The sequence below is a fragment of the Panulirus ornatus genome, chromosome 45, assembly GCF_036320965.1.
Source record: "Panulirus ornatus isolate Po-2019 chromosome 45, ASM3632096v1, whole genome shotgun sequence".
NCBI lineage: Eukaryota > Metazoa > Arthropoda > Malacostraca > Decapoda > Palinuridae > Panulirus > Panulirus ornatus.
The window spans coordinates 7026334-7050533 of NC_092268.1; the positions used below are offsets into that span (position 1 = coordinate 7026334).

Genomic DNA, 24200 nt, shown 5'->3' on the forward strand with positions numbered 1-24200 from the left:
GCTACTGGAGGACACGTCTCTTGTAGCAGGAGCTAATGAAGGATACGTTTATTGTAGGAGTGGCTACAGGAGGACACGTCTCTTGTAGCAGGAGCTAATGGAGGATACGTTTCTCGGAGTAGCTACAGGAGGACACGTCTCTTGTAGCAGGAGCTAATGGAGGATACGTTTCTCGGAGTAGCTACAGGAGGACACGTCTCTTGTAGCAGGAGCTAATGGAGGATACGTTTCTCGGAGTAGCTACAGGAGGACACGTCTCTTGTAGCCTCTGTGGAGGGAGGGGGTTGGTTTTACCTCTCCCTCCCACAGTGCGCGTGTTGTTCAACGCTTCTCCTAGGAAGAAGACACCCCTACACCACTGGACTGGGGCCAGGAAAGGAGTGGAAGTGATGGAACATATTTGGGCAGACGTGGCGAACACCAGGCAATCGGAAGAGAAGTATAGAAAAGCCATTAACTACTGAACCACCTCTAAGATCTTCAGTGGAAATGTGGAGGTTGGACAGTGATGTAAATTTTTAAGGAATATGACAATTGTAATGTCATACTATATATATATATATTTTATATAATAATTTTATTATAGAAAATGTATATCAAGCGACCATTTTTACAATAAATTAGCAACACAAACTGAACACAATTATTGATTTATATTAACAAAATTAACATATATAGTTTTTTTTCCAAAATTTTCAAATTTATATGAACTTTCAATTATAAAAGCAACTTGATTCCAGCAGAGATTACTCCCTCGTAGTGTTCTTCGATTACTACGGCCTTCAAATTTGTACGAGTCGTTGGAGGAACCAATTAAGAACTACATAGTTCTTTCCTCTTGGTCCACAAGTGATGCCTTAGCACCACTTGTATAGTCTGTGGCGCGTAGCTTCCTCCGTCAGCGACAGTAGCGGTGCCTGAGCACCTCCTACAGAAGCGATACTTGACCACCTCCAGCGGTGGCTGGTCCTTCAGTAGCGATACTTGACCACCTCCTGCAGTGCCTGGTTCTTAGCTTCCTCCTTAGGCGCCTGCGACAGTAGCGGGTGCCTGTGCACCTCCTTCAGTGCCTGCGTCAGTAGCGGGTGCTTGACCACCTCCAGCGATGGCTGGTCCTTGGGCACCTCCTGCAGTGCCTGGTTCTTAGGCACCTTCGTCAGTGCCTGCGTCAGTAGCTGTACTTGACCACCTCCAGCGGTGGCTGGTCCTTGGGCACCTCCTGCAGTGCCTGGTTCTTGCCTTCGTCCCTGGCCACCTGCAGGAGGGACATGGCGACGCTAGCTGGTCCGGTGCCCTGAACGACTCCTCTTTCTTCTACTTCCACTCCTTCAGCGACTCCATCTCCACCTATAAAAACCGGTCGTTACATATTCATACAAATTGTTGGTTTATATGGAAAACTTTGTATCTCAGAGCACCTTCAGCAGTACCTGGCTCTTACCGTAGACGCTGACGAAGATGTAGATGAAGATACACCTGGAGGAGGTGTTGTGAGGTTGAGGAATGTATTAATCCACTGCCCCGATGTATATGGAGGTGTTGTATTGATCCACTTCTCCCCAACGACTCGTGTTACTTCTACTTCCACTCCTTCTGCTTCAGTAACTCCATCTATAAATACAATATACCTTGAAGTTCAAGAAGAATAAATACATTTTTCATTACCATTTTGCCACACACGTTTCAGTAAAGCAATTTATTACATGGATAAATGTAATGTTTATTTACCACAACTCACCTTGAAGGCGTCATCCAATAATATTGTCGTAATACGTTTCTTTGTTGATCTTCTAAGGTCAATACAGTCCTGGAATGTATCCTATACATCTATCGTCATGTATTAATAAAACATTTTTACTTAATTAATGAAAAGCTTTCTATCTGGGAGCCATTATATATGTATATCTATATTTCTAACTCTGGGTCACCCAGCTATTTAGACATAGCTTGCTGGGATCTGCTAAGTGACACAATTAAACTATTAATAAAACTAATAATACAACTAATAATACAACTAATGTATCTTCAACAACATCTAACATTCTTGGCTGACATTTTGCCGGTCATGCCAAAGCCTATATTTAGCTATGCATGATAGATAATAGATAGATTATAGTATGGAAAATGGCCAGAGGTATATGGCTTGGGGGGAGAAGCCATTTATCCATAAATCTTTATCATTTTTTGTTATATAAATAATTCTATGTGATGTATTGATCAACACCAGAAGAAGTTCAGGTATTGACCTGTTTATCAATACGAGATGAGAGATATTCCCAGACACCGATCTTCAAGAATATTGACCGTTAAATGATGTAACACTGAAGGAGGCCATTTTCACACTCACTGACCCATTTCGACCCACTAATTCAAAGTAAGTCAGAGTCAAAAAAGTAACACAGTATGCGCAAGAGGTAAAAGTTACACTGAACATGCGCAAGACGTAAAAAAGTAACACAGCATGCGCAACAGGTCAAAAAGTAACACAGGATGCACAAGAGGTGAAAAAGTTACACTGAGCATGCGCAAGATGTAATAAAGTAACAGCATGTGCAAGACGTAAAAGTTACACTGAGCAAGCGCAAAATGTAAAAAAGTTACATTGAGCATGCGCAAGAGGCAACAATTACACTGATGTGTGGATCAGGTGTTTGCTTTGAAGAATGTATGTGAGAAATACTTAGAAAAGCAAATGGATTTGTGTAGCATTTATGGATCTGGAGAAGGCATATGATAGAGTTGATAGAGATGCTCTGTGGAAGGTATTAAGAATATATGGTGTGGGAGGAAGTTGTTAGAAGCAGTGAAAAGTTTTTATCGAGGATGTAAGGCATGTGTACGTGTAGGAAGAGAGGAAAGTGATTGGTTCTCAGTGAATGTAGGTTTGCGGCAGGGGTGTGTGATGTCTCCATGGTTGTTTAATTTGTTTATGGATGGGGTTGTTAGGGAGGTGAATGCAAGAGTTTTGGAAAGAGGGGCAAGTATGAAGTCTGTTGGGGATGAGAGAGCTTGGGAAGTGAGTCAGTTGTTGTTCGCTCATGATACAGCGCTGGTGGCTGATTCATGTGAGAAACTGCAGAAGCTGGTGACTGAGTTTGGTAAAGTGTGTGGAAGAAGAAAGTTAAGAGTAAATGTGAATAAGAGCAAGGTTATTAGGTACAGTAGGGTTGAGGGTCAAGTCAATTGGGAGGTAGTTTGAATGGAGAAAAACTGGAGGAAGTGAAGTGTTTTAGATATCTGGGAGTGGATCTGTCAGCGGATGGAACCATGGAAGCGGAAGTGGATCATAGGGTGGGGGAGGGGGCGAAAATTTTGGGAGCCTTGAAAAATGTGTGGAAGTCGAGAACAGTATCTCGGAAAGCAAAAATGGGTATGTTTGAAGGAATAGTGGTTCCAACAATGTTGTATGGTTGCGAGGCGTGGCTATGGATAGAGTGGTGCGTAGGAGGATGGATGTGCTGGAAATGAGATGTTTGAGGACAATGTGTGGTGTAAGGTGGTTTGATCGAGTAAGTAACGTAATGGTAAGAGAGATGTGTGGAAATAAAAAGAGCGTGGTTGAGAGAGCAGAAGAGGGTGTTTTGAAATGGTTTGGGCACATGGAGAGAATGAGTGAGGAAAGATTGACCAAGAGGATATATGTGTCGGAGGTGGAGGGAACAAGGAGAAGAGGGAGACCAAATTGGAGGTGGAAAGATGGAGTGAAAAAGATTTTGTGTGATCGGGGCCTGAACATGCAGGAGGTGAAAGGAGGGCAAGGAATAGAGTGAATTGGAGCGATGTGGTATACCGGGGTTGACGTGCTGTCAGTGGATTGAATCAAGGCATGTGAAGCGTCTGGGGTAAACCATGGAAAGCTGTGTAGGTATGTATATTTGCGTGTGTGGACGTATGTATATACATGTGTATGGGGGGGGGGGGGGTTGGGCCATTTCTTTCGTCTGTTTCCTTGCGCTACCTCGCAAACGCGGGAGACAGCGACAAGTAAAAATATAATATATATATATATATATATATATATATATATATATATATATATATATATATATACCTTTCAATCAGGTTGTGTAGCAATGATTAATATAACGGGACTTGGGTTGTATAGTTGTCAAAAAATGGTGCGGGCACGTAAAACACCTCGATCATGGCCCACGTAAAACACCTCGATCATGGCCCACGTAAAACACCTCGATCATGGCCACTAAAAACATCCCGATCATGGCCACGTAAAACACCCGATCATGGCCCACGTTAAAACACATCGATCATGGCCAGGTAAAACACCTCGATCATGGCCCACGTAAAACACTCCGATCATGGCCCACGTAAAACACCCGATCATGGCCCACGTAAAACTCCGATCATGGCCCACGTAAAACACCTCGATCATGGCCCACGTTAAACACCTCGATCATGGCCCACGTAAAACACCCGATCATGGCCCACGTAAAACACCCGATCATGGCCCACGTAAAACACCCGATCATGGCCCACGTAAAACACCCGATCATGGCCCACGTAAAACACCCCGATCATGGCCCACGTAAAACATCCCGATCATGGCCCACGTAAAACACCTCGATCATGGCCCACGTAAAACACCTCGATCATGGCCCACGTAAAACATCCCGATCATGGCCCACGTAAAACACCTCGATCATGGCCCACGTAAAACATCCCGATCATGGCCCACGTAAAACACCTCGATCATGGCCCACGTAAAACACCCGATCATGGCCCACGTAAAACACCCCGATCATGGCCCACGTAAAACACCCGATCATGGCCCACGTAAAACACCCGATCATGGCCCACGTAAAACAACCCGATCATGGCCCACGTAAAACACCCGATCATGGCCCACGTAAAACACCGCGATCATGGCCCACGTAAAACACCCCGATCATGGCCACGTAAAACACCCGATCATGGCCCACGTAAAACCCGATCATGGCCCACGTAAAACACCCCGATCATGGCCCACGTAAAACATCCCGATCATGGCCCACTTAAAACACCTCGATCATGGCCCACGTAAAACACCTCGATCATGGCCCACGTAAAACACCCCGATCATGGCCCACGTAAAACACCCCGATCATGGCCCACGTAAAACACCCCGATCATGGCCCAAGTAAAACACCCGATCATGGCCCACGTAAAACACCTCGATCATGGCCCACGTAAAACATCCCGATCATGGCCCACGTAAAACACCCGATCATGGCCCACGTAAAACACCCCGATCATGGCCCACGTAAAACACCCCGATCATGGCCCACGTAAAACACCTCGATCATGGCCCACGTAAAACATCCGATCATGGCCCACGTAAAACACCCGATCATGGCCCACGTAAAACACCCGATCATGGCCCACGTAAAACACCGATCATGGCCCACGTAAAACACCCGATCATGGCCACGTAAAACACTCCGATCATGGCCCACGTAAAACACCCGATCATGGCCCACGCAAAACACCTCGATCATGGCCCACGTAAAACACCCCGATCATGGCCACGTAAAACACCGATCATGGCCCACGTAAAACATCCCGATCATGGCCCACGTAAAACACCTCGATCATGGCCCACGTAAAACACCTCGATCATGGCCCACGTAAAACACCTCGATCATGGCCCACGTAAAACACCCCGATCATGGCCCACGTAAAACACCCGATCATGGCCCACGTAAAACACCCGATCATGGCCCACGTAAAACACCTCGATCATGGCCCACGTATAACATCCCGATCATGGCCCATGTAAAACACCTCGATCATGGCCCACGTAAAACATCCCGATCATGGCCCACGTAAAACACCTCGATCATGGCCTACGTAAAACACCCGATCATGGCCCACGTAAAACATCTCGATCATGGCCCACGTAAAACATCCTGATCATGGCCACGTAAAACATCCCGTATCATTGGCCCACGTAAAACACCCGATCATGGCCCACGTAAAACACCTCGATCATGGCCCACGTAAACACCGATCATGGCCCACGTAAAACATCCCGATCATGGCCCACGTAAAACACCCGATCATGGCCCACGTAAAACATCCCGATCATGGCCCACGTAAAACACCCGATCATGGCCCACGTAAAACACCCGATCATGGCCCACGTAAAACACCCGATCATGGCCCACGTAAAACATCCCGATCATGGCCCACGTAAAACATCCCGATCATGGCCCACGTAAAACATCCCGATCATGGCCCACGTAAAACATCCCGATCATGGCCCACGTAAAACATCCCGATCATGGCCCACGTAAAACACCTCGATCATGGCCCACGTAAAACATCCCATCATGGCCACGTAAAACATCCCGATCAGGCCCACGTAAAACATCCCGATCATGGCCCACGTAAAACATCCGATCATGGCCCACGTAAAACATCCCGATCATGGCCCACGTAAAACATCCCGATCATGGCCCACGTAAAACACCTCGATCATGGCCCACGTAAAACACTCATCATGGCCAGTAAAACACCTCGATCATGGCCCACGTAAAACATCCCGATCATGGCCCACGTAAAACACCCGATCATGGCCCACGTAAAACACCCGATCATGCCACGTAAAACATCCCGATCATGGCCCACGTAAAACACCCGATCATGGCCCACGTAAAACACCCGATCATGGCCCAGTAAAAACATCCCGATCATGGCCCACGTAAAACACCGATCATGGCCCACGTAAAACACTCGATCATGGCCCACGTAAAACATCCGATCATGGCCCACGTAAAACACCGATCATGGCCCACGTAAAACACCTCGATCATGGCCCACGTAAAACATCCCGATCATGGCCCACGTAAAACATCCCGATCATGGCCCACGTAAAACACCTCGATCATGGCCCACGTAAAACACCCGATCATGGCCCACGTAAAACCCGATCATGGCCACGTAAACATCCCGATCATGCCCAGTAAAACACCTCGATCATGGCCCACGTAAAACACCTCGATCACGGCCCACGTAAAACACCCGATCATGGCCCACGTAAAACATCCCGATCATGGCCCACGTAAAACATCCCGATCATGGCCCACGTAAAACATCCCGATCATGGCCCACGTAAAGCATCCCGATCATGGCCCACGTAAAACATCCCGATCATGGCCCACGTAAAACATCCCGATCATGGCCCACGTAAAACACCCCGATCATGGCCCACGTAAAACATCCCGATCATGGCCCACGTAAAACATCCCGATCATGGCCCACGTAAAACACCCGATCATGGCCCACGTAAAACATCCCGATCATGGCCCACGTAAAACATCCCGATCATGGCCCACGTAAAACATCCCGATCATGGCCCACGTAAAACATCCCGATCATGGCCACGTAAACATCCGATCATGGCCCACTAAAACATCCCGATCATGGCCCACGTAAAACATCCCGATCATGGCCCACGTAAAACATCCCGATCATGGCCCACGTAAAACACCGATCATGGCCCAGTAAAACATCCGATCATGGCCCACGTAAAACACCTCGATCATGGCCACGTAAAACCCCGATCATGGCCCACGTAAAACATCCCGATCATGGCCCACGTAAAACACCGATCATGGCCCACAAAACCTTATAAAACCCTGATCATGGCCACGTAAAACACCGATCATGGCCCACTAAAAACTCGATCATGCCACGTATAATATCCGAACAATGGCCCACTAAAACATCCCGATCATGGCCAGTAAAACCCCGATCATGGCCCACGTAAAAATACCCGATATGGCCACGTAAAACATCCGATCATGGTCCAGCTAAACAAAGTCGTGACAGCACAAAACCTTATAAAACCTTATAGTGTGCCTAAACAAAAGTGGTGACCCACAAAACCTATATAAAACCTAGTGTTTAGCCTAAACAAAAGTGGTGACCCCACAAAACCTATATAAAACCTTATCAGTGTTTAGCCTAAACAAAAGTGGTGACCCACAAAAACCTATATAAAACCTATAGGTTTAGCCTAAACAAAAGTGGTGACCCCTAAAAACCTATATAAAACTATGTTTTAGCCTAAACAAAGTCGGTGACCCACAAAACCTATATAAAACCTAGTGTATTAGCCTAAACAAAAGTGGTGACCCAAACCTATATAAAACCTTATAGTGTTAGCCCTAACAAAAGTGTGACCCCACAAAACCTATATAAACCTTATAGTGTTTAGCCACTAAACAAGTGGTGACCCCACAAAACCTATATAAAACCTTATAGTGTTTAGCCTAAACAAAAGTGGTGACCCCACAAAACCTATATAAAACCTTATAGTGTTTAGCCTAAACAAAAGTGGTGACCCCACAAAAACCTATATAAAACCTTATAGTGTTTAGCCTAAACAAAAGTGGTGACCCTCAAAACCTATATAAAACCTTATAGTGTTTAGCCTAAACAAAAGTGGTGACCCCACAAAACCTATATAAAACCTTATAGTGTTTAGCCTAAACAAAAGTGGTGACCCCACAAAACCTATATAAAACCTTATAGTGTTTAGCCTAAACAAAAGTGTGACCAAAAACCTATATTAAAACCTACGTATAGCTGTTAGCCTAAACAAAGTGGTGACCCTAAAAACCTATAAAACCTTATGTGTTCTAGCCTAACAAATACGTAGGTGACCCCAAAAACCTATATAAACCTTATGTTTTAGCCTAAACAAAGTTGGTACCCATAAAACCTATATAAACCTTATGTGTTTACCTAAACAACGAATGGTTCCCCACAAACATAAAACTATGTGTTTAGCCTAACACAAAGTAGTGGTGCCTACATAACACTAAAACTGTATGTGTTTAGCCTAACAAAAGTGGTGACCCACAAACCTATGTATAACCTTACTGTGTTTAGCCCTAAAAAAGTGGTGACCCACAAACTATAAACCTTATAGTGTTTAGCCTGACACAAAGTGGTGACCTACAACACATAAAACCTGTATGGTTTCTAGCCTAACAAAAGGGTGACCCACAAACCTATAAAACTGTATAGGTTTTACCTGACACAAAGAGTGTGACCTTCAATACCTATAAACAACTGTATGTGTTTAGCCTAACAAAAATGTATGAAATAGTTTTACCATTGACACACACAAACGTAATGTTCCTATGAAACAACTGTATGGTTTCCTACCTGACACACAACTGTATGGTTTCCTACCTGACACACAACTGTATGGTTATCCTACCTGACACACAAACTGTATGGTTTCCTACTTGACACACAACTGTATGGTTACCTACCTGACACACAACTGTATGGTTTCCTACCTGACACACAACTGTATGGTTTCCTACCTGACACACAACTGCATGGTTTCCTACCTGACACACAACTGTATGGTTTCCTACCTGACACAAGTGTATGGTTTCCTACCTGACACACAACTGTATGGTTTCCTACCTGACACACAACTGTATGGTTCCTACCTGACACACAACTGTATGGTTTCCTACCTGACACACAACTGTATGGTTTCCTACCTGACACACAACTGTATGGTTTCCTACCTGACACACAACTGTATGGTTTCTACCTGACACACAACTGTATGGTTTCCTACCTGACACACAACTGTATGGTTTCCTACCTGACACACAACTGTATGGTTTCCTACCTAACACACAACTGTATGGTTTCCTACCTGACACAGAAGGGTATGGCTTCCTAACTGACACAACTGTATGATTTCCTACCTGACACACAATTGCGTGGTTTCCTACCTGACACACAACTGTATGGTTTCCTACCTGACACACAACTGTATGGTTTCCTACCTGACACACAACTGTATGGTTTCCTACCTGACAAACAACTGTATGGTTTCCTACCTGACACAGAAGGGTATGGCTTCCTACCTGACACACAACTGTATGGTTTCCTACCTGACACACAACTGTATGGTTTCCTACCTGACACACATCTGTATGGTTTCCTACCTGACACACAACTGTATGGTTTCCTACCTGACACACAACTGTATGGTTTCTTACCTGACACACAACTGTATGGTTTCCTAACTGACAAACAACTGTATGGCCTGATACCTGACACACAACTTTATGGTTTCCTACCTGACACACAACTGTATGGTTTCCTACCTGACACACAACTGTATGGCCTAATACCTGACACACAACTGTATGGTTTCCTACCTGACACACAACTGTATGGTTTCCTACCTGACACACAACTGTATGGTTTCCTGCCTGACACACAACTGTATGGTTTCCTACCTGACACAACGGTATGGTTACCTACCTGACACACAACTGTATGGTTTCCTACCTGACACACAACTGTATGGTTTCCTACCTGACAAACAACTGTATGGTTTCCTACCTGACACAGAAGGGTATGGCTTCCTACCTGACACACAACTGTATGGTTTCCTACCTGACACACAACTGTATGGTTTTCTACCTGACACACATCTGTATGGTTTCCTACCTGACACACAACTGTATGGTTTCCTGACACACAACTGTATGGTTTCCTACCTGACACACAACTGTATGGTTTCCTACCTGACACACAACTGTATGGTTTCTTACCTGACACACAACTGTATGGTTTCCTACCTGACACACAACTGTATGGCCTGATACCTGACACACTACTTTATGGTTTCCTACCTGACACACAAATGTATGGTTTACTACCTGACACACAACTGTATGGCCTAATACCTGACACACAACTGTATAGTTTCCTACCTGACACACAACTGTATGGTTTCCTACCTGACACAACTGTATGGTTTCCTACCTGACACACAACTGTATGGCCTGATACCTGACACACAACTGTATGGCCTGATACCTGACACACAACTATGGTTTCCTACTTGACAAACAACTGTATGGTTTCCTACCTGACACACAACTGTATGGTTTCCTACCTGACACACAACTGTATGGTCTGATACCTGACACACAACTGTATGGTTTCCTACCTGACACACAACTGTATGGTTTCCTACCTGACACACAACTGTATGGTTTCCTACCTGACACACAACTGTATGGTTTCCTATCTGACACACAACTGTATGGCCTGATACCTGACACAAAACTGTATGGTTTCCTACCTGACACACAACTGTATGGTTTCCTACCTGACACACAACTGTATGGTTTCCTACCTGACACACAACTGTATGGCCTGATACCTGACACACTCTGTATGGTTTCCTACCTGACACACAACTGTATGGTTTCCTACCTGACACACAACTGTATGGTTTCCTACCTGACACACAACTGTATAGTTTCCTACCTGACACAAAACTGTATGGTTTCCTACCTGACACACAACGGTATGGTTTCCAACCTGACACACAACTGTATGGTTTCCTACCTGACACACAACTGTATGGCCTGATACCTGACACACAACTGTATGGTTTCCTACCTGACACACAACTGTATGGCTTCCTACCTGACACACAACTGTATGGTTTCCTACCTGACACACAGCTGTATGGCTTCCTAACTGACACACAAGTGTATGGTTTCCTACCTGACACAGAAGGGTATGGCTTCCTACCTGACACACAACTGTATGGTTTCCTACCTGACACAGAACGGTATGGTTTCCTACCTGACACACAACTGTATGGTTTCCTACCTGACACAGAAGGGTATGGCTTCCTACCTGACACACAACTGTATGGTTTCCTACTGACACACACTGTATGGTTTCCTACCTGACACACAACTGTATGGTTTCCTACCTGACACACAACTGTATGGTTTCCTACCTGACACACAACTGTATGGTTTCCTACCTGACACACAACTGTATGGTTTCCTACCTGACACACAACTGTATGGTTTCCTACCTGACACACAACTGTATGGTTTCTTACCTGACCTGACACACAACTGTATGGTTTCCTACCTGACACACAACTGTATGGCCTGATACCTGACACACAACTGTATGGTTTCCTACCTGACACACAACTGTATGGTTTCCCACCTGACACAACTGTATGGCTTCCTAACCTGACACACAACTGTATGGTTTCCTACCTGACACACAACTGTATGGTTTCCTACCTGACACACAACTGTATGGTTTCCTAACTGACACAAAACTGTATGGTTTCCTACCTGACACACAACTGTATGGTTTCCTACCTGACACACAACTGTATGGCTTCCTACCTGACACACAACTGTATGGTTTCCTACCTGACACACAACTGTATGGTTTACTACCTGACACAGAAGGGTATGGCTTCCTACCTGACACACAACTGTAGGGCTTCCTACCTGACACACAACTGTATGGTTTCCTACCTGACACAGAAGGGTATGGCTTCCTACCTGACACACAACTGTATGGTTTCCTACCTGACACAGAAGGGTATGGCTTCGTACCTGACACACAACTGTATGGTTTCCTACATGACACACAACTGTATGGTTTCCTACCTGACACACAACTGTATGGTTTCCTACCTGACACACAACTGTATGGTTTCCTACCTGACACACAATTGTATGGTTTCTACCTGACACACAACTGTATGGTTTCCTACCTGACACACAACTGTATGGTTTCCTACCTGACACACAACTGTATGGTTTCTTACCTGACACACAACTGTATGGTTTCCTACCTGACACACAACTGTATGGTCCTAACTGACACACAACTGTATGGTTTCCTACCTGACACACAACTGTATGGTTTCCCACCTGACACAAACTGTATGGCTTATACCTGACACACAACTGTATGGTTTCCTACCTGACACACAACTGTATGGTTCCTACCTGACACACAACTGTATGGTTTCCTACCATGACACAAAACTGTAGGTTTCCTACCTGACACACAACTGTATGGCTTTCCTACCTGACACACAACTGTATGGTTCCTACCTGACACAGAACTGTATGGTTTCCTACCTGACACAAACTGTATGGTTTCCTACCTGACACAATCTGTATGGTTTCCTACCTGAAACACAACTGTATGGTTTCCTACCTGACACACAACTGTATGGTTTCCTACCTGACACACAACGTATGGCTTCCTACCTGACACACAACTGTAGGTTCTACTGAACACAACTGTATGGTTTCCTACCTGACACACAACTGTATGGTTTCCTACTGACACACAACTTATGGTTCCTACCTGACACACAACTGTATGGCTTCCTACCTGACACACAACTGTATGGTTTCCTACCTGACACAAACTGGTATGGTTTCTTACCTGACACACAACTGTATGGTTTCCTACCAGACACACAACTGTATGGTTTCCTACCTGACACAAAACTGTATGGTTACCTACCTGACACACAACTGTATGGTTTCCTACCTGACACACAACTGTATGGTTTCCTAACTGACAACAACGTATGGTTACCTACCTGACACAAAACTGTATGGTTTCCTACCTGACACACAACTGTATGGTTTCCTACCTGACACACAACTGTATGGTTTCCTACCTGACACCAGATATGGCTTCCTACCTGACACACAACTGTATGGTTCCTACCTGACACAACTGTAGGTTTCCTACCTGACACACAACTTTATGGTTTCCCACCTGACACACAACTGTATGGTTTTCTACCTGACACACAACTGTATGGTTTCCTACCTGACACACAACTGTATGGTTTCCTACCTGACACACAACTGTATGGTTTCCTACCTGACACACAAACTGTATAGTTACCTACCTGACACACAACTGTATGGCTTCCTACCTGACACACAACTGTATGGTTTCCTACCTGACACACAACTGTATGGTTTCCTACCTGACACACAACTGTATGGTTTCCTACCTGACACACAACTGTATGGTTACCTACCTGACACACAACTGTATATGGTTTCCTACCTGACACACAACTGTATGGTTACCTACCTGACACACAACTGTATGGCTTCCTACCTGACACACAACTGTATGGTTTCCTACCTGACACACAACTGTATGGTTTCCTACCTGACACAGAAGGGTATGGCTTCCTACCTGACACACAACTGTATGGTTTCCTACCTGACACACAACTGTATGGTTTCCTACCTGACACACAACTGTATGGTTTCCTACCTAACGCACAACTGTATGGTTTCCTACCTGACACACAACTGTATGGTTTCCTACCTGACACACAACTGTATGGCTTCCTACCTGACACACAACTGTATGGTTTCCTACCTGACACACAACTGTATGGTTTCCTACCTGACACACAACTGTATGGTTTCCTACCTGACACAACAACTGTATGGTTTCCTACCTGACACAGAAGGGTATGGTTTCGTACCTGACACACAACTGTATGGTTTCCTACCTGACACACAACTGTATGGTTTCCTACCTGACACACATCTGTATGGTTTCCTACCTGACACACAACTGTATGGTTTCCTACCTGACACACAACTGTATGGTTTCCTACCTGACACACAACTGTATGGTTTCCTACCTGACACACATCTGTATGGTTTCCTACCTGACACACAACTGAATGGTTTCCTACCTGACACACAACTGTATGGTTTCCTACCTGACACACAACTGTATGGCTTCCTACCTGACACACAACTGTATGGTTTCCTACCTGACACAGAAGGGTATGGCTTCCTACCTCACACACAAATGTATGGTTTCCTACCTGACACACAACTGTATGGTTACCTACCTGACACACAACTGTATGGTTTCCTACCTGACACACAACTGTATGGTTTCCTACCTGACACACAACTGTATAGTTTCCTACCTGACACAAAACTGTATGGTTTCCTACCTGACACACAACGGTATGGTTTCCAACCTGACACACAACTGTATGGTTTCCTACCTGACACACAACTGTATGGCCTGATACCTGACACACAACTGTATGGTTTCCTACCTGACACACAACTGTATGGCTTCCTACCTGACACACAACTGTATGGTTTCCTACCTGACACACAGCTGTATGGCTTCCTAACTGACACACAAGTGTATGGTTTCCTACCTGACACAGAAGGGTATGGCTTCCTACCTGACACACAACTGTATGGTTTCCTACCTGACACAGAAGGGTATGGCTTCCTACCTGACACACAACTGTATGGTTTCCTACCTGACACAGAAGGGTATGGCTTCCTACCTGACACACAACTGTATGGTTTCCTACCTGACACAACTGTATGGTTTCCTACCTGACACACAACTGTATGGTTTCCTACCTCACACAACTGTATGGTTTCCTACCTGACACACAACTGTATGGCTTCCTACCTGACACACAACTGTATGGTTTCCTACCTGACACACAACTGTATGGCTTCCTACCTGACACACAACTGTATGGCTTCCTACCTGACACACAACTGTATGGTTTCCTACCTGACACCCAACTGTATGGTTTCCTACCTGACACACAACTGTATCGTTTCCTACCTGACACACAACTGTATGATTACCTACCTGACACACAACTGTATGGTTTCCTACCTGACACAGAAGGGTATGGCTTCCTACCTGACACACAACTGTATGGTTTCCTACCTGACACAACTGTATGGCTTCCTACCTGACACACAACTCTATGGTTTCCTACCTGACACACAACTGTATGGTTTCCTACCTGACACACAACTGTATGGTTTCCTACCTGACACAGAAGGGTATGGCTTCCTACCTGACACACAACTGTATGGTTTCCTACCTGACACACAACTGTATGGCTTCGTACCTGACACACAACTGTATGGTTTCCGACATGACACACAACTGTATGGTTTCCTACCTGACACACAACTGTATGGTTTCCTACCTGACACACAACTGTATGGTTTCCTACCTGACACACAATTGTATGGTTTCTTACCTGACACACAACTGTATGGTTTCCTACCTGACACACAACTGTATGGTTTCCTACCTGACACACAACTGTATGGTTTCTTACCTGACACACAACTGTATGGTTTCCTACCTGACACACAACTGTATGGCCTGATACCTGACACACAACTGTATGGTTTCCTACCTGACACACAACTGTATGGTTTCCACCTGACACACAACTGTATGGTTCCTACCTGACACACAACTGTATGGTTCCTACCTGACAACACAATGGTATGTTTTCTACCTGACACACAACTGTATGGTTTCCTAAATGACACAAAAACTGTATGGTTTCCTACCTGACACACAACTGTATGGTTTCCTACCTGACACACAACTTATGGTTCCTACCTGACACAGCAACTGTATGGTTTCCTACCTGACACAAAACTGTATGGTTTCCTACCTGACACAAAACTGTATGGTTTCCTACCTGACACACAACTGTATGGTTTCCTACCTGACACACAACTGTATGGTTTCCTACCTGACACACAACTGTATGGCTTCCTACCTGACACACAACTGTATGGTTTCCTACCTGACACACAACTGTATGGTTTCCTACCTGACACACAACTGTATGGTTTCCTACCTGACACACAACTCTATGGTTTCCTACCTGACACACAACTGTATGGTTTCCTGCCTGACACACAACTGTATGGTTTCCTACCTGACACAACGGTATGGTTACCTACCTGACACACAACTGTATGGTTTCCTACCTGACACGCAACTGTATGGTTTCCTACCTGACACAAAACTGTATGGTTTCCTATCTGACACACAACTGTATGGTTTCCTACCTGACACACAACTGTATGGTTTCCTAACTGACACAACGGTATGGTTACGTACCTGACACAAAACTGTATGGTTTCCTACCTGACACACAACTGTATGGCTTCCTACCTGACACACAACTGTATGGTTTCCTACCTGACACACAACTGTATGGCTTCCTACCTGACACACAACTGTATGGCTTCCTACCTGACACAACTGTAGGTTTCCTACCTGACACACAACTGTATGGTTTCCTACCTGACACACAACTGTATGGTTTCCTACCTGACACACAACTGTATGGTTTCCTACCTGACACACAACTGTATGGTTTCCTACCTGACACACATCTGTATGGTTTCCTACCTGAAACACAACTGTATGGTTTCCTACCTGACACACAACTGTATGGTTTCCTACCTGACACACAACAGTATGGTTTCCTACCTGACACACAACTGTATGGTTTCCTACCTGACACAAACTGTATGGTTTCCTACTGACACACAACTGTATGGCTTCCTACCTGACACACAACTGTATGGCTTCCTACCTGACACACAACTGTATGGTTTCCTACCTGACACACAACTGTATGGTTTCCTACCTGACACACAACTGTATGGTTTCCTACCTGACACACAACTGTATGGTTTCCTACCTGACACACAACTGTATGGTTTCCTACCTGACACACAACTGTATGGTTTCCTACCTGACACACAACTGTATGGTTTCCTACCTGACACACAACTGTATGGTTCCTACCTGACACACAACTGTATGGTTTCCTACCTGACACACAACTGTATGGTTTCCTACCTGACACACAACTGTATGGTTTCCTACCTGACACAAAGGTATGGCTTCCTACCTGACAACAACTGTATGGTTTCCTCCTGACACACAACTGTATGGTTACCTACCTGACACACAACTGTATGGTTTCCTACCTGACACACAACTGTATGGTTTCCTACCTGACACACAACTGTATGGTTTCCTACCTGACACAGAAGGGTATGGCTTCCTACCTGACACACAACTGTATGGTTTCCTACCTGACACACAACTGTATGGTTTCCTACCTGACACACAACTGTATGGTTTCCTACCTAACGCACAACTGCATGGTTTCCTACCTGACACACAACTGTATGGTTTCCTACCTGACACACAACTGTATGGCTTCCTACCTGACACACAACTGTATGGTTTCCTACCTGACACACATCTGTATGGTTTCCTACCTGACACACAACTGTATGGTTTCCTACCTGACACACAACTGTATGGTTTCCTACCTGACACACAACTGTATGGTTTCCTACCTGACACACATCTGTATGGTTTCCTACCTGAAACACAACTGTATGGTTTCCTACCTGACACACAACTGTATGGTTTCCTACCTGACACACAACAGTATGGTTTCCTACCTGACACACAACTGTATGGTTTCCTACCTGACACACAACTGTATGGTTTCCTATCTGACACACAACTGTATGGCTTCCTACCTGACACACAACTGTATGGCTTCCTACCTGACACACAACTGTATGGTTTCCTACCTGACACACAACTGTATGGTTTCTTACCTGACACACAACTGTATGGTTTCCTACCAGACACACAACTGTATGGTTTCCTACCTGACACACAACTGTATGGTTACCTACCTGACACACAACTGTATGGTTTCCTACCTGACACACAACTGTATGGTTTCCTACCTGACACACAACTGTATGGTTACCTACCTGACACACAACTGTATGGTTTCCTACCTGACACACAACTGTATGGTTTCCTACCTGACACACAACTGTATGGTTTCCTACCTGACACAGAAGGGTATGGCTTCCTACCTGACATACAACTGTATGGTTTCCTTCCTGATACACAACTGTATGGTTTCCTACCTGACACACAACTTTATGGTTTCCCACCTGACACACAACTGTATGGTTTTCTACCTGACACACAACTGTATGGTTTCCTACCTGACACACAACTGTTTGGTTTCCTACCTGACACACAACTGTATGGTTTCCTACCTGACACACAACTGTATAGTTACCTACCTGACACACAACTGTATGGCTTCCTACCTGACACACAACTGTATGGTTTCCTACCTGACACACAACTGTATGGTTTCCTACCTGACACACAACTGTATGGTTTCCTACCTGACACACAACTGTATGGTTACCTACCTGACACACAACTGTATATGGTTTCCTACCTGACACACAACTGTATGGTTACCTACCTGACACACAACTGTATGGCTTCCTACCTGACACACAACTGTATGGTTTCCTACCTGACACACAACTGTATGGTTTCCTACCTGACACAGAAGGGTATGGCTTCCTACCTGACACACAACTGTATGGTTTCCTACCTGACACACAACTGTATGGTTTCCTACCTGACACACAACTGTATGGTTTCCTACCTAACGCACAACTGTATGGTTTCCTACCTGACACACAACTGTATGGTTTCCTACCTGACACACAACTGTATGGCTTCCTACCTGACACACAACTGTATGGTTTCCTACCTGACACACATCTGTATGGTTTCCTACCTGACACACAACTGTATGGTTTCCTACCTGACACACAACTGTATGGTTTCCTACCTGACACAGAAGGGTATGGTTTCGTACCTGACACACAACTGTATGGTTTCCTGCCTGACACACAACTGTATGGTTTCCTACCTGACACACATCTGTATGGTTTCCTACCTGACACACAACTGTATGGTTTCCTACCTGACACACAACTGTATGGTTTCCTACCTGACACACAACTGTATGGTTTCCTACCTGACACACATCTGTATGGTTTCCTACCTGACACACAACTGAATGGTTTCCTACCTGACACACAACTGTATGGTTTCCTACCTGACACACAACTGTATGGCTTTCCTACCTGACACACAACTGTATGGTTTCCTACCTGACACACGAAGGGTATGGCTTCCTACCTGACACACAACTGTATGGTTTCCTACCTGACACACAACTGTATGGTTACCTACCTGACACACAACTGTATGGTTTCCTACCTGACACACTAAAAACACTGCTCACTCCCTGACACACGTCAGTGGCTGACGGTGGAGGAACGCTACCACCATCCCTGACACACTCAGTGGCTGACTGGAGAACACTACTGTCATCCCTGACACACGTCAGTGGCTGACGGTGAGGAACGCTACTCACTCCCTGACACACGTCAGTGGCTGACGGTGGAGGAAACGCTACTCACTCCTGATACACGTCAGTGGCTGACGGTGGATGAACCTACTCACTCCCTGACACACACTCAGTGGCTGACGGTGGAGGAACGCTACTCACTCCTGACACACGTCAGTGGCTGACGGTGGAGAACGCTACTCATCCCTGACACACGTCAGTGGCTGACGGTGGAGGAACACTACTCACTCCCTGACACACGTCAGTGGCTGACGGTGGAGGAACGCTACTCACTCCCTGACACTCGCCAGTGGCTGACGGTGGAGGAACATTACTCACTCCCTGACACACGTCAGTGGCTGACGGTGGAGAAACACTACTCACTCCCTAACACACGTCAGTGGCTGACGGTGGAGGAACATACTCATTCCCTGACACACGTCAGTGGCTGACGGTGGATGAACACTACTCACTCCTGACACACGTCATGTGGCTGACGGTGGATGAACACTACTCATCCCTGACACACGTCAGTGGCTGACGGTGGAGGAACGCTACTCACTCACTGACACACGTCAGTGGCTGACGGTGGAGAAACACTACTCCTGACCACTCACTGACGAACTACACTTACACATGTGGCTGAGGGAACAACTCCTGAAACGAGTGGACGTGAGAAACACTACTCACTCCCTGACACACGTCAGCGGCTGACGGTGGAGGAACACTACTCACTCCCTGACACACGTCAGTGGCTGACGGTGGAGGAACACTACTCATTCCCTGACACACGTCAGTGGCTGACGGTGGAGGAACACTACTCATTCCCTGACACACGTCAGTGGCTGACGGTGGATGAACACTACTCACTCCCTGACACACGTCAGTGGCTGACGGTGGAGGAACGCTACTCACTCCCTGACACACGTCAGTGGCTGACGGTGTAGGAACACTACTCACTCCCTGACACACGTCAGTGGCTGACGGTGGATGAACACTACTCACTCCCTGACACACGTCAGTGGCTGACGGTGGACGAACGCTACTCACTCCCTGACACACGTCAGTGGCTGACGGTGGAGGAACGCTACTCACTCCCTGACACACGTCAGTGGCTGACGGTGGAGGAACACTACTCACTCCCTGACACACGTCAGTGGCTGACGGTGGAGGAACGCTACTCACTCCCTGACACAAGTCAGTGGCTGACGGTGGAGGAACGCTACTCACTCCCTGACACACGTCAGTGGCTGACGGTGGAGGAACACTGCTCACTCCCTGACACACGTCAGTGGCTGACGGTGGAGGAACGCTACTCACTCCCTGACACACGTCAGTGGCTGACGAAGGCTGACCCCACTATCAAACTTACACGTGAAGGAGGGACCCTCCTCCTTCACTCGACGAGGGTGACGTGGTCCTCGACTGGAGGGTGACGTGGTCCTCGACTGGAGTGTGACGTGGTCCTCGACTGGAGGGTGACGTGGTCCTCGACTGGAGGGTGATGTGGTCCTCGAGTGGAGGGTGACGTGGTCCTCGACTGGAGGGTGACGTGGTCCTCGTCTGGAGGGTGACGTGGTCCTCGTCTGGAGGGTGACGTGGTCCTCGACTGGAGGGTGACGTGGTCCTCGACTGGAGGGTGACGTGGTAGGTCGTCACATCCAGCCCGGTGTTGGACTGGAAGTCTGGAAATAAATTGTGTATTAATTTCCATTTCAACTTGAACACATTAAGTTAAATTAACATTAACATATCATGAAGCATATTAACATTAAGTTAAATTAACATTAACATATCATGAAGCATATCAACATTAAGTTAAATTAACATTAACATATCATGAAGCATATTAACATTAAGTTAAATTAACATTAACATATCATTAAGCATATTAACATTAAGTTAAATTACATGTTGAATATAAAAAACATACTAAGGCATTCCATTAACATTAAGTTAAATTACATGTAATTTAACATGAAGTTAAATTACATGTAATTTAACATTAAGCTAAATTACATGTACTTAAACATTAAGTTAAATTACATGGACTTAAACATTAAGTTAAATTACATGTAATTTAACATGAAGTTAAATTACATGTAATTTAACATGTTAAATTACATGTAATTTAACATGAAGTTAAATTACATTTAAGTTAACATTAAGTCAAATTACATGTAATTTAACATGAAGTTAAATTACATGTAATTTAACATTAAGTTAAATTACATGTAAGTTAACATTGTCAAATTACATGTAATTTAACATGAAGTTAAATTACATGTAATTTAACATTAAGTCAAATTACATGTAATTTAACATTGTTATATTACATGTAATATAGCATTAAGTTAAATTACAACATGTTGTATATATAACATCTACCAATGTTTATGTGTGGAACATGATAGATGTTAAGTCATGGTTACATTATAGGTTAATCTATTATCTATCATCTATTAACCTATTATCTATTAATCGATTCATCTATATCTATCATCTATTAATCTATTATCCATTAATCTATTCATCTATATCTATCATCTATTAATCTATTAATTTATTATCTATTAATCTATTAATCTATTATCATCCATCTTTAAATATATAAAATTGATGTTTTACTATTGTTGTTCTGTGGAAGTTAAGGGTCAAGAAAATGCAATTCTATGTTATTATTGACCAGTACAAGGTGACCAAACCGTAGGTCGTAATTAGCTTAACTACCAATTAACGCAAACAACCATTGAACTATAATAACCTATATAACGGGGTCAAAACGCACCAAAAGACTGTAAACCATTTAAAAACCATCGTAATATAAAAACCCAAAAAAGTTCCAGACGAAAGAGAAAAGCAATAAAGGTTTACCGAAAGACAGGAAAGAGGAGAAAAAAGGAAAAGAAAGGAGTGAGTTGATCAAGGCATTGTACACCAAACCAAAATGGCCTCCTCCAACCTGTGTGTTGATCCCACCTTCCCCCATATTTAAACCCTAATAAAACCTCAAGGAAACCTTACTTAAGTAACAAAATGGCACAGAAATATTGCCATGGCATTAAATAATGTCTAACTTACCTCAAATATGAGTAAACATTAAGGCTGGGGGCAAGACAAGGCTTAAAATACACAAGGGTGAGTACACCATCCCATCATGGCACCTGTGTTGTGATCCCACCTTCCCCCATATTTAAACCCTAATAAAACCTCAAGGAAACCTTACTTAAGTAACAAAATGGCACAGAAATATTGCCATGGCATTAAATAATGTCTTACTTACCTCAAATATGAGTAGACATTAAGGCTGGGGGCAAGACAAGGCTTAAAATACACAAGGGTGAGTACACCATCCCATCTTGGCCAACGGCTCATACAAGAATGCATATGGCGGACCGAACCCAAGAGAAACACATACAAAGAAGCGAAATTTAGATGAATAATTTGTATAACTCATTTCCTGGCGCCAACGCCATCTGGGAGAGGGATTAAGAACTATTAGAAAACGGGAGGTGGGTACACACACCTCAACCACCAGAGAAAACGGGAAAATTAAGGGTACTCTTAAACTATATAAATTAGCCTCAATTTCGGCGTGGAATAAATTCCTTTATATAAACTTTGACATTTTGTTTAAATGACAGAATTTTCTTCAAAGTTCAAGAACCATATATATATATATATATATATATGTATATATATATATATATATATATATATATATATATATATATATATATATATATATATATATATATATATATATATATTTCTATTTTCGTTAATATAAATTGATATTTAAGTATATAAATCCTGAACCATGTATATCTTTCTCTTTTCGTTTTGCTGGTGTTAATATAAATTGATATTTAAGTATATAAATCCTGAACCATATATATCTTTCTATTTTCGTTTTGCTGGTGGTAATATAAATTGATATTTAACTATATAAATCCTGAACCATATATATCTTTCTATTTTCGTTTTGCTGGTGTTAATATAAATTGATATTCAAGTATATAAATCCTAAACCATATATCTTTATATTTTCGTTTTGCTGGTGGTAATATAAATTGATATTTAACTATATAAATCCTGAACTATATATATACATCAGAATATATTTTGTTTTCATCTTAGAGTAGAATGTATGTATATACATTCGTGCATACAGTAATAATACAAAAATACAATACCAAAAGTTAATAATACAATATTGACTATACATTACATACATACGTGCATACAGTAATAATACAAA

The 24200-nt window shown here is 44.1% G+C and overlaps 1 long non-coding RNA gene across 1 annotated transcript; it reads right to left on the bottom strand.

Moving 5' to 3' along the window:
• LOC139763015 (uncharacterized) lies at positions 1-23338 on the bottom strand. Its single transcript, XR_011716009.1, has 5 exons — positions 23223-23338; positions 21312-21624; positions 1739-1807; positions 1442-1611; positions 1-1347 (listed from the first exon to the last, which is right to left on the bottom strand). It is a non-coding gene; the product is annotated as an uncharacterized lncRNA (long non-coding RNA).
• Positions 23339-24200: the final 862 nt, after the last annotated feature.